Consider the following 12,831-nt stretch of genomic DNA (forward strand, 5'->3'; position numbering starts at 1 on the left):
GAAGAGGGGAAAAAAGGCACAACATAATGGTTTACTTCTACCAATTGTAACTTGGATGAAGAGTTGTCTCATTGTCGCTCATATAACATCTTTTTATATCTATGATAGATGGAGACTATTTCTCCTGTTAGACTTCTCATTATTGATCAAACATGGCCATGTTACAATATCTTGGCTTTCTACATTAAGTATATGGGGAAGTGTTGAAGATTTTAGAAGTAATAATCATCATGTTATGATGTACTTAGTATCTTTTACAGGCAAGTATTGCACAAGTAACAAAACTAATTAACAGTAGCATCTAACTACAGTACTATCCCATCATAGATGTATTTGCACTACAAAAAAGAAGCTAAGGTAAGCCAAATAAAATCAAGGTACTTTAAGTATTAAAATCAAACGCTCTTCCTTATGTGCAGTCATACTTATTCATCTTGCTTATTGATTGCAAATGCCTTTTACACAGAAACCAACCGAGGTCCTAGGACCCTGAAAATGGCCATGTAGATCAAAATGATTGTCAATGTATAGCATCAGTAGTCCTACAGTCATGATATATAGAGGGAGGGTTGAGATCTCATAAACATGTTTAACCCCGCCGCATTTTTGCGCCTGTCGCAAGTTAGGAGCCTCTGGCCTTTGTTAGTCTTGTATTATTTTTAATTTTAGTTTCTTGTGTACAATTTGGAGTTTAATATGGCGTTCATTATCACTGAACTTGTATATATAGTTGTTTAGGGGCCAGCTGAAGGACGCCTCTGGATGCGGGAATTTCTCGCTGCATTAAAGACCTGTTGGTGACCTTCTGATGTTGTCTTCTCTATGGTCGGGTTGTTCTCTCTTTTACACGTTCCCCATTTCCATTCTCAATTTTATGATAAATTCTCTACAGTGGTCATCACTTCAAGAAAAAGCCTATGCGTAAGATTATAATGTTCTACAAATTAGTCTTATCAATTAGTAGTAATCCCAAGCTGCTATTCTCATACAATCAGACAGTAGAACCCGCAAAAATCATATGTTTACATTCTGACACAATTCAACCAAAAAACATCGTTTTTGCTGTTATATCATAACTCAATTGAATGTATTACCAATCCATAATGTCACTGTCACAACTGTCGATATTTTGTGTGAACAGCTTAAAACAGCTTTTCTCCACAAATTCATTTAAACTATTATAAGGTTGTTTACATAGTTTTAGTCACAATTTAAAAATTAGTCATGAATCGTCATTGAAGACTACCAATGATCTATCCAAGGAAAAAAATTTAACTTTGGTTTCAAAAAAAGATGATCCACAACTGGCATATGAAGAAAACTGTTACTTGTTCCACCAATCTCTACATTACACTGACCTTGTTCTTTACAAACCGTCGAATAAAGAGGGGGCAAGGGGTTTAATTGTTATGCTGTTATGGGGCAATTTAATTCTTTGTTATCTGTTATTCTGAAAATATATTTGCTGTTAGCTGTTATTGTCTTATTCATTGTTAGCTGTTATTGAGCTATTAGGTTTTTTGTTATCTGTTATTGTGGTAATATATTTGCTGTTAACTGTTATGAAATTTGGAATGTTAGAATTTTTTTTGACAGCCCATATTCGGTAGAAATTGAAGATTATTGGACATTGGGGTCTACCACTAGTAATATGGTGGTCCCGTATTCGGTGAAGGATTTCATTAATATTTACCCATCAGGCATCACAGATCAACACATAAACGTATTAATATCAGTGAAATCCAGGACAATTCCAGTATATCTTATGATTATCCTTTGTAATAAAATCCATTTTTTTTATGAATATGTAGCTTGCTGTTCACTGTGAGCCAAGGCTCCATGTTGAACGTTGAAGGCTGTTTTTGACCTACAATGGTTTACTTTTATAAATTGTTACTTGGATGGAGATTTGTCTCATTGGCACTCATACCACATCTTGCTTTATCTATGTATTTAGAATTTTTTTTGTATGGAGATAATGTTTCTTGTTTCCCGTACGTACATATTAAATTCAAGCATTTCTTAATATGACAAAAAGGAAAGTATATGGCCAGGGATATCTGATGAGGATCTCAATTAAGAACTACATGGGTGTCTTTACTACCAGTTAACATTTTATATAATAAAGTACACAGACTCAGATCTGTGATTCTTTTCAGCAGAACCAAATACATTGTACAATGAAAGTTCAAACCATGTACTGGGTTCCGAAGCTGCACATAACTCATTACAAACAAAGATGTATTTCGTCTTTAAACCATTGTTCCACTACTAAACTATTGTCATTCATTAAAGATTGCATATTTTGGCTTTAATATTGATTCACTTCTAGGGTCTTTGCATCGGAACTAAACACATTTATTTAAAAAAAAAAACAAAAAAAAAACAGTTATTGGCATGACACGGGTTATATTCTTCTCATATATCTTATGATAGTATGATACTAAACCCCTAACGGGAGGGATTGTGCCTGATATTCATATGATGGAGACATAATCTTTCAATCAGTTTAATTGAGGTCTGGAGCTGGCATGTCAGTTAACTGCTAGTTGTCTGTTGTTAATTATGTATTATTGTCATTTTGTTTATTTTCTTTTGTTACATCTTTTGACATCGGACTCGGACGGAATTTTAATATGCGTATTGTTATGCGTTTACTTTTCTACATTGGCTAGAGGTATAGGGGGAGGGTTGAGATCTCATAAACATGTTTAACCCCGCCGCAATTTTGCGCCTGTCCCAAGTGAGAAGCCTCTGGCCTTTGTTCGTCTTGTATGATTTTTAGTTTCTTGTGTATAATTCGGAGTTTAGTATGACGTCCATTATCACTGTACTAGTATACAGTACATATTTTTAGGGGCCAACTGAAGGACACCTTCGGGTGCGGGAATTCTCGCTACATTGAAGACCCATTGGTGGCCTTCGGCTGTTGTCTGCTCTATTGTCGGATTGTTGTCGCTTTGACACATTCCCCATTTCCTTTCTCAATTTTATATACTTACTAGTACACTTGGTACACTCAAAAACCTGATAATAAGATGTTCAAATAAGGCCTTTGAAAATAGTGGAATAATTGGAGTGTCAAAATTATTTTGAAGTACTTGATAAATTGCATGCTTATAATTTGTGCTTTTGATTTTTCTACCCTATATACCACTGTGCCTCGTAGTCTTATTATGGGAAAAAAATCCCACACCTCATGCATTGAACGTGCATTTAAAAAAGAATTCAGAATGCAAATATATATATTCAAACTCTTTCAGATCATTTTTTAGTAATAAGAAACAAAAGAACTATGTCAATTGGACCTGCTTTGATACCATAACTGCCCTTAAATTTTTACTAGATATCCTTTTTGTCTGCCATGGAGTTTAAGTATATTGTCAAGCTATCAGAATTCCAATGGGGAATAACTGTGCACCACTTATTGCTGACCTGTTTCTGTTTTGTTATGAGTTACAATTAATGAAAAATTCAGCAACGGAGGGGATTGTGCTTGATTTACATATGATGGAGACATAAAATTTCATCAGTCCAGGACCTGACTTATTTTAATATTTCATTTACTGTTATCTGTTTTTGTCCATTTTAATTCCTTGTTATCTGTTATAAGCCAAATCAATTTGCTGTTATGCTGTTATTGGGACCCCCTTGCCCCTCCCCCCCTCAATAAAGGCAACAGCAGTATATAAACTCATCATAGATACGATTTTTGAGATTTTGAATTTACGCCAGACGCGCATTTCGTCTACAATAGACTCATCAGTGACGCTAAATTAAAAATAATAAAAGTATATTGGTGTTCAAAAGTCATAAATTGTTAGAGAGAAAACAAATCTTGGTGTCAAACTTAAAGCGAGGAAAACACATCAACTATAACAGGAAAACAAAGGGCAACCAGAAACACTGAAGTCCCCAACATACATAGAAACGAACTAATATATACTAGTAGATAACAATTGCCATATTCCTAACTTGGTACAGGACATATTAAGAACAAAATGTTGGGTTGAACCTGGTTCTATGGCTAGCTTCGAATTCTGATCAATAGATGCTATCATCTACCTGGTTTATCAAATACTGATAAAGTATAAATTGAATCTTTAGCGGCTGTAAACCGAAGAAAACTAAAAATAATCTTATGGAAAAAAGCAGACAATTAAAAATTAGAAAAAAAAGTATTGATGATTTTAGCATCAATTCGTAGACAAATAGTTAAGATTTCTCACCACATATAGAAAAATGTGGTGAGAAATCATAACCCACCACATTTTTTTATAGACTCTGTCGTCTATAGAAAAATGTGGTGAGAAATCATAACCCACCACATTTTTTTATAGACTCTGTCGTCTATAGAAAATGTGGTGAGAAATCGTAACCCACCACATTTTTTTATAGACTCTGTCGTCTATAGAAAATGTGGTGAGAAATCGTAACCCACCACATTTTTTTATAGACTCTGTCGTCTATAGAAAAATGTGGTGAGAAATCATAACCCACCACATTTTTTTATAGACTCTGTCGTCTATAGAAAAATGTGGTGAGAAATCGTAACCCACCACATTTTTTTATAGACTCTGTCGTCTATAGAAAATGTGGTGAGAAATCATAACCCACCACATTTTTTTATAGACTCTGTCGTCTATAGAAAAATGTGGTGAGAAATCTTAACCCACCACATTTTTTTTATAGACTCTGTCGTCTATAGAAAATGTGGTGAGAAATCATAACCCACCACATTTTTTTATAGACTCTGTCGTCTATAGAAAATGTGGTGAGAAATCGTAACCCACCACATTTTTTTATAGACTCTGTCGTCTATAGAAAATGTGGTGAGAAATCATAACCCACCACATTTTTTTATAGACTCTGTCGTCTATAGAAAATGTGGTGAGAAATCTTAACCCACCACATTTTTTTATAGACTCTGTCGTCTATAGAAAATGTGGTGAGAAATCATAACCCACCACATTTTTTTATAGACTCTGTCGTCTATAGAAAAATGTGGTGAGAAATCTTAACCCACCACATTTTTTTTATAGACTCTGTCGTCTATAGAAAATGTGGTGAGAAATCGTAACCCACCACATTTTTTTATAGACTCTGTCGTCTATAGAAAATGTGGTGAGAAATCGTAACCCACCACATTTTTTTATAGACTCTGTCGTCTATAGAAAATGTGGTGAGAAATCGTAACCCACCACATTTTTTTATAGACTCTGTCGTCTATAGAAAATGTGGTGAGAAATCGTAACCCACCACATTTTTTTATAGACTCTGTCGTCTATAGAAAATGTGGTGAGAAATCGTAACCCACCACATTTTTTTATAGACTCTGTCGTCTATAGAAAATGTGGTGAGAAATCGTAACCCACCACATTTTTTTATAGACTCTGTCGTCTATAGAAAATGTGGTGAGAAATCGTAACCCACCACATTTTTTTATAGACTCTGTCGTCTATAGAAAATGTGGTGAGAAATCGTAACCCACCACATTTTTTTATAGACTCTGTCGTCTATAGAAAATGTGGTGAGAAATCGTAACCCACCACATTTTTTTATAGACTCTGTCGTCTATAGAAAATGTGGTGAGAAATCATAACCCACCACATTTTTTTATAGACTCTGTCGTCTATAGAAAATGTGGTGAGAAATCGTAACCCACCACATTTTTTTATAGACTCTGTCGTCTATAGAAAATGTGGTGAGAAATCGTAACCCACCACATTTTTTTATAGACTCTGTCGTCTATAGAAAATGTGGTGAGAAATCATAACCCACCACATTTTTTATAGACTCTGTCGTCTATAGAAAATGTGGTGAGAAATCATAACCCACCACATTTTTTTATAGACTCTGTCGTCTATAGAAAATGTGGTGAGAAATCATAACCCACCACATTTTTTTATAGACTCTGTCGTCTATAGAAAATGTGGTGAGAAATCATAACCCACCACATTTTTTTATAGACTCTGTCGTCTATAGAAAATGTGGTGAGAAATCGTAACCCACCACATTTTTTTATAGACTCTGTCGTCTATAGAAAATGTGGTGAGAAATCGTAACCCACCACATTTTTTTATAGACTCTGTCGTCTATAGAAAATGTGGTGAGAAATCGTAACCCACCACATTTTTTTTATAGACTCTGTCGTCTATAGAAAATGTGGTGAGAAATCATAACCCACCACATTTTTTTATAGACTCTGTCGTCTATAGAAAATGTGGTGAGAAATCGTAACCCACCACATTTTTTTATAGACTCTGTCGTCTATAGAAAAATGTGGTGAGAAATCATAACCCACCACATTTTTTTATAGACTCTGTCGTCTATAGAAAATGTGGTGAGAAATCGTAACCCACCACATTTTTTTATAGACTCTGTCGTCTATAGAAAAATGTGGTGAGAAATCATAACCCACCACATTTTTTTATAGACTCTGTCGTCTATAGAAAAATGTGGTGAGAAATCGTAACCCACCACATTTTTTTATAGACTCTGTCGTCTATAGAAAATGTGGTGAGAAATCGTAACCCACCACATTTTTTTTATAGACTCTGTCGTCTATAGAAAATGTGGTGAGAAATCATAACCCACCACATTTTTTTATAGACTCTGTCGTCTATAGAAAATGTGGTGAGAAATCGTAACCCACCACATTTTTTTATAGACTCTGTCGTCTATAGAAAATGTGGTGAGAAATCATAACCCACCACATTTTTTTATAGACTCTGTCGTCTATAGAAAAATGTGGTGAGAAATCGTAACCCACCACATTTTTTTATAGACTCTGTCGTCTATAGAAAATGTGGTGAGAAATCGTAACCCACCACATTTTTTTTATAGACTCTGTCGTCTATAGAAAAATGTGGTGAGAAATCATAACCCACCACATTTTTTTATAGACTCTGTCGTCTATAGAAAATGTGGTGAGAAATCGTAACCGCACTAACTACTAGTAACATCCTAGATTATTTAACCAGCCGTGGGTCAAAAAAAAGATAAAAGCACTAGCACGGCGTTCGGATAGAAAAGGACGTTTATCAGTGAAGTTCAGATTCTCAAATAAATCAAGGGGCAAGAAAAATATCGACAACTTGAATCTGCAACAAAACAGCTAGTAAATATGCAAATAATGATTATATCACAAACATAAACTCATTAGATTGCTCCAAAAATCTGACACGCTTCTGGTACTACATTTATAGTTATCACATGGAAAACAGTGGAGTGGCATCCCTTAAAACAAGAGATGGCCTAACATATCATGAACATACTGCAAGAGCCAACATCTTAAACAACCAACGCTCAACCCAAACTATGACTTCTCCAAATCATTCTAATGCATATATTACATCACTGTGGAATGCGGGCTAATCTTTCGTCCGAACGTAGTAGTTCCAACATTTCAACTGTTCAATCTGGAATTCCTCAGAACAGCGTCCTGTGTCCCGTAAAATTCCTACTATACATTAAGGACCTATCATATTACAGTCAACAAATCATCAGTATGATTCTTTGCCGACAATTGCGTCCTGTACAAGCAAATTAAAACACAGGAGCAAACCTATTTCTGGAAGAGTTGGAAACCCTTCAATCAAACGAGAATGACTGGCTTATGAAATTTCATCAAAACATATGCCAAGTCATACACATTTCCATATCATGAAAAAACAAGAATCCTAGAGATCAAGCATATGACATACATGGCCATGTCGTAGAGGAAGTTAAATCCGCAAAATATTTGTAAGCAATTATCCAAACACAAATATAACTTGAGAATCCACATACACCAAGTGTGAGGAAAGCCTACAACACCAAGGCATTCTTGCAGAGAAACATAAACCCACAAAAGACCCATGAACTCTGCTATAAGACCTTGTGAGATGGAATATGAGCTTGGGATCCACACACTGCCAATGACATTCATAACATGAAAAACCAGGTTTAATTCACCATTTTCTACATTTGAAAATGCCTGTACCAAGTCAGGAATATGACAGTTGTTGTCCATTGGTTTGAATTGTTTTATCATTTGATTTTGCCATTTGATTAGGGACTTTCCGTTTGGAATTTTCCTCTGCGTTCAGTATTTTTGTGATTTTACCTATTCCTAAAATGGCCCCCTTTTTAGAGTAAATTTCAAATTAGGATTTATTTACCAATATCACAATAAATAATAGCTAATACAGTGACTAGATAGGACACAAGCCATTTTGTTGAAAATTTAAGTTCCTGTGTTTTATTATGACATCACAAGTTGTACTCATTGATTTTCAACGAAAAAATCAATGAAAATGGATAAAATTTCCATAAATAATGGGACAGGAAACATCGAGAACAAAGATCTTTTAAAATAATGTTTGTGAAGACATTTCACAAGTCTTATTTGAATATTTAGTTTGTTGACGCCTGTGCTCTGTTTCCTGGTCCTAAATTTGGTTGAAAAACCAGCTGATTTTGTATAACCAATAAATGTTTCAATTCTTTTCTTTGAATATTTGTTAATGCTACAAGGTCCATAGTATCAATCCATTGAAGAACTACAGATTAGATGGTTTTCTGTTCATTTCATTCCCAATAAATAAGAAGAATGCAACAATTGTGTTTTATATTTTAATTCATTAAAATATTATGGTTAAAACGTTGTTGAACTGAAGACAATTTTTGAGGGGAAAAAATGAGCACCGGCAAAATTATGACAAAAAAAAACCTACATATCCACCAAGAGCAGCAGATTTCAAAAATAAAAAAACATACATCAATTGTAACATTTTTAAAATGAATCAAGTTATTACTGTATCTTCACTTTCAGCAAAGATTATTTCATATTTATATAGATAGCTGAATACTAAAAATTCATTATGAATTGATTGATGTAAAAAAACATGTTTTAAAACTAAGAGGTGGTTCATGTTCAATCAATGAATATGATTATCAAATTTCACAGTTCTATGAATAAGGTACATGTGGACTATAAAAATAATATCTGCTGTATTATTGCTAACAAACTAATTCTATCAGCTTCCTCACATATAATTATTTCACTGCTATAATTGTGCAGTGAATTTATATGGTTAATAATGACCCAATCATGCTGTCAGTGAAGACAAACATTGGTCATTCACCAGTGCAAGTTTTATCGAAATAAAAAATATCTGATCCCATGTCACAATGTAAGAGTCAACTAAAAAGATGAATGTCATTATCATCATATTAATTGTACAGCCTTGGGATAACACTTTTACTTAATATAATATAACATTATTTTTAAATTAAATGATAATAATTTTTCTATAAGGAATTTTCAAGGAAAAAATGAGGGAACTGGAAGGATCTTCTATCTACTCAAACATTATAATGGTTAAAGCTTGTAACATGTATATCATTAATGTTGTGGACCAACAATTTCACAAATGACTTTATTTGACAATTAAAAAATATTAGTAAGATCTTATGTACATGTTGTACAATGATATTTGATTGTCTTAATGACCCCGAGATAAGGGAAGTTGAAGATAACCTGAGGTACATACAATCTTGTCAAATTCATTCTTACTCAGATGTCTGAATATATCTGATGTTCTTAACCCTTTCCTCCATAGCGACGCCACCCCCTTTACTCCATAATGATGCCGTTTGACGCCTGTGTAGTACCTCAGTTGAAACTCTTTGACTTCAAAGTGTCTGCAGTAGACTTAATAAAATTTGTATCCAATATGAAAAGGAATATCGTAGGAATATCCGACTTTAATTTATTTAATGAAATATTTGTTTTTCGCTATACTTTAAAGCATATTTTTAGCATTTTATTGAAAAATCCTTATGCGAATCAAGTATGCAAAAAAAAAACTTCAATGGAGGAAAGGGTTAAGGCAGAACAAACAGTAAATGATAAACTAACAGAAAATATATGAATTAAAATAAATCGACATGTATGGCAATTAAAAGAACAGCTTGTTTTATATTCTAACCTAACTTAATTTATATTCCAAATCAGGAAATGCAGAACGTTATTGAGGGTTTGTTTTCAAGGACATTACTATAAACTAACAGTGATCAGTCTTGTCTATTTATTGGGTATCAAAATATCAGCCTCATTTTCTGAGCCACAAGTTGTATGGTTAAAGAAACAAAATTATCATAGGACAGGTTTAATCAAAACAAATCATATTACTTAATTTCATTTTGATAACACCCATTCTAAATGAAATACAAATAGATTCCTTGCAGGTGGTTTAAATTATTTTTTTTCTCAAACAAATAAAGACAAATTTATTGAATCTCTTTTCAATATGAACAAGGTTTGACAAAAATTACCATGCAAAGATGAGCAAAATTTTTTACATAGAGAAGTAGAGGTAAACACATGAATATTAAGAAATTATTTCCTTTTTTAACTTAGTTTAGGGCAGCAGCAGTAGTTCAACAATTTATGTTCAAGTTGGACATACATATGCCATCAGTAAAAGTTTTACATTTTAAGGAAACAAAAACAAAAATATATAAATTTACTTTTTAAAGTTAAAAAAAAAAAGAGCAAACAGTTCATATAGTATTGAATAGAGTAAATATTAAGTGAAAAACATGTCACTAGAATCCAGTATGACATGTATTTATTATTGTTTGTTAAATCTGATGATTTAGCACAAAACAATTTTTTTGGGAACAGAATAGCCCAAACAATATTTTTTCAAACAGAAGTCAATCGAAAATTTGGAGAAAACAATGACACTAAAAATATATAAAACTATTTGGTAAAGCTATAAAATTTGTCAAATTTGCTCATCAAGGCATTTCACATATACATAAATACATACAATACCATTTCATTCTATGTGATCATCAATATCACCATTGATTTATATTGTGTTTGCTGCCTTGTATGATTCTGATTCAACATCATAAAAATATAAAACTGTATAAAACCATGGTTAAAATCCTAGGATAAGATCACAGAATGTCTAATGGCAGCTTCCAAATAAGAAATACACTTATAAGCATGTTTAACAATAATTAACACTAATTAAATAAATTCTGTATTAGAATACATATTATCCTGACATAAATAAGAGATTTTTAACCAAAAGTAGAATGTATATATATGCATCATATTTTTTTAATAAACAACATGTTAATTATAATGTGGCTATCATAAGAATATGGACAGACATTTTGACAGAAAATTATTGTTTGCAAGATGAACAATCCTGATATCTTCAAAGTTTCAATGTATATCTTAAAAATGTATTGTTTAAAAAAAGAAAGGCAAATTGATTTAAAATATTTTGTAACACATGTCCCAATTTTAAATAAATAAAAAAAGATTATCTTTGCATTGCTTATGTAAGATTTGAGGACTATTATTTTGCTAACAAAAGATATGACAGACTAAAAAGTGTTTCTAACAGCATTGATGCAAACATTAGTAGTTACCATTGCATAAGTACTTAAAATGATTCAACAATTTTTTTATGAACATGTTGCAAACATTAGATTTAATGACAGACAAGGAGCTATGCAGCAAGATATATTTGTTATTGAAAAAATCGTTTTGAAACAAGGATGTTAAAATAATCAGACTACACTTATCAAAACCATATGCTCTGCAGGACGCAGCTTTATACGACCGCAGAGGTTGAACCCTGAACGGTTGGGCAAGTATGGACACAACATTCAAGCTTGATTCAGCTCTAAATTTGGATTGTGATTAAATAGTTGACACAGCATAGGTTTCTGACACAGAATGAATGTGGTCTAATGAACTTAAAATTTTTGTTTTGCCTTTGAGCAATTCACTATGCTGTTGAATATTAATCCTCTCAAAAATATGTTTGAAGAAATTATTTTTTTATTTATGAAATCTGAAATGAGAAAAATTGAAATCCTCCCCCCCCCCCCCCAATTTTTTTTTCACATCCCCCTTTCCCTTATTCCAAAACTGATTTCAATTCGAATTTCTAATGGAGTTTGCAACAATAACTACTCATTTAAATACATCATAAAATATTAAAATGTAAAAAAAAGTGCTTGTTATCACTGAATGGTAAAGATTGTTTTAATTTATCAGTTGGTAGTAAAAGTGAATATACATTGTATATTGTATAAAACAATGATTTAAGTAGATTCAACTACTATTCTGGACAAAGAAAGACAACTTCAAAAAAATTGAAAATTTCTTGTTATTGCGAAATATTGTGCAATTATATATTTCTTGCTATTGCCCAATACTGTGCAATTGAAAATACTTGCTATTGCACAATACTGTGCAATTGAAGATTTTTTACTATTGTGCAATACTGTGCAATGGAAAATTTCTTGCTATTGCACAATACTGTGCAATTGAAGATTTTTTGCTATTGCTGAATACTGTGCAATTGAAAATTTCTTGCTATTGCACAATACTTAATATAATAATTTTGGATCCTGATTTGGACCAACTTGAAAACTGGGCCCATAATCAAAAATCTAAGTACATGTTTAGATTCAGCATATCAAAGAAGCCCAAGAATTTAATTTTTGTTAAAATCAAACTTAGTTTAATTTTGGACCCTTTGGACTTTAATGTAGACCAATTTGAAAACGGGACCAAAAATGAAGAATCTACATACACAGTTAGATTTGGCATATCAAAGAACCCCAATTATTCAATTTTTGATGAAATCAAACAAAGTTTAATTTTTGACCCCGATTTGGACCAACTTGAAAACTTGGCCAATAATCAAAAATCTAAGTACATTTTTAGATTCAGCATATCAAAGAACCCCAAGGATTCAATTTTTGTTAAAATCAAACTAAGTTTAATTTTGGACTCTTTGGACCTTAATGTAG

Source organism: Mytilus edulis, chromosome 1 (genome assembly GCF_963676685.1).
Source record: "Mytilus edulis chromosome 1, xbMytEdul2.2, whole genome shotgun sequence".
Lineage (NCBI taxonomy): Eukaryota > Metazoa > Mollusca > Bivalvia > Mytilida > Mytilidae > Mytilus > Mytilus edulis.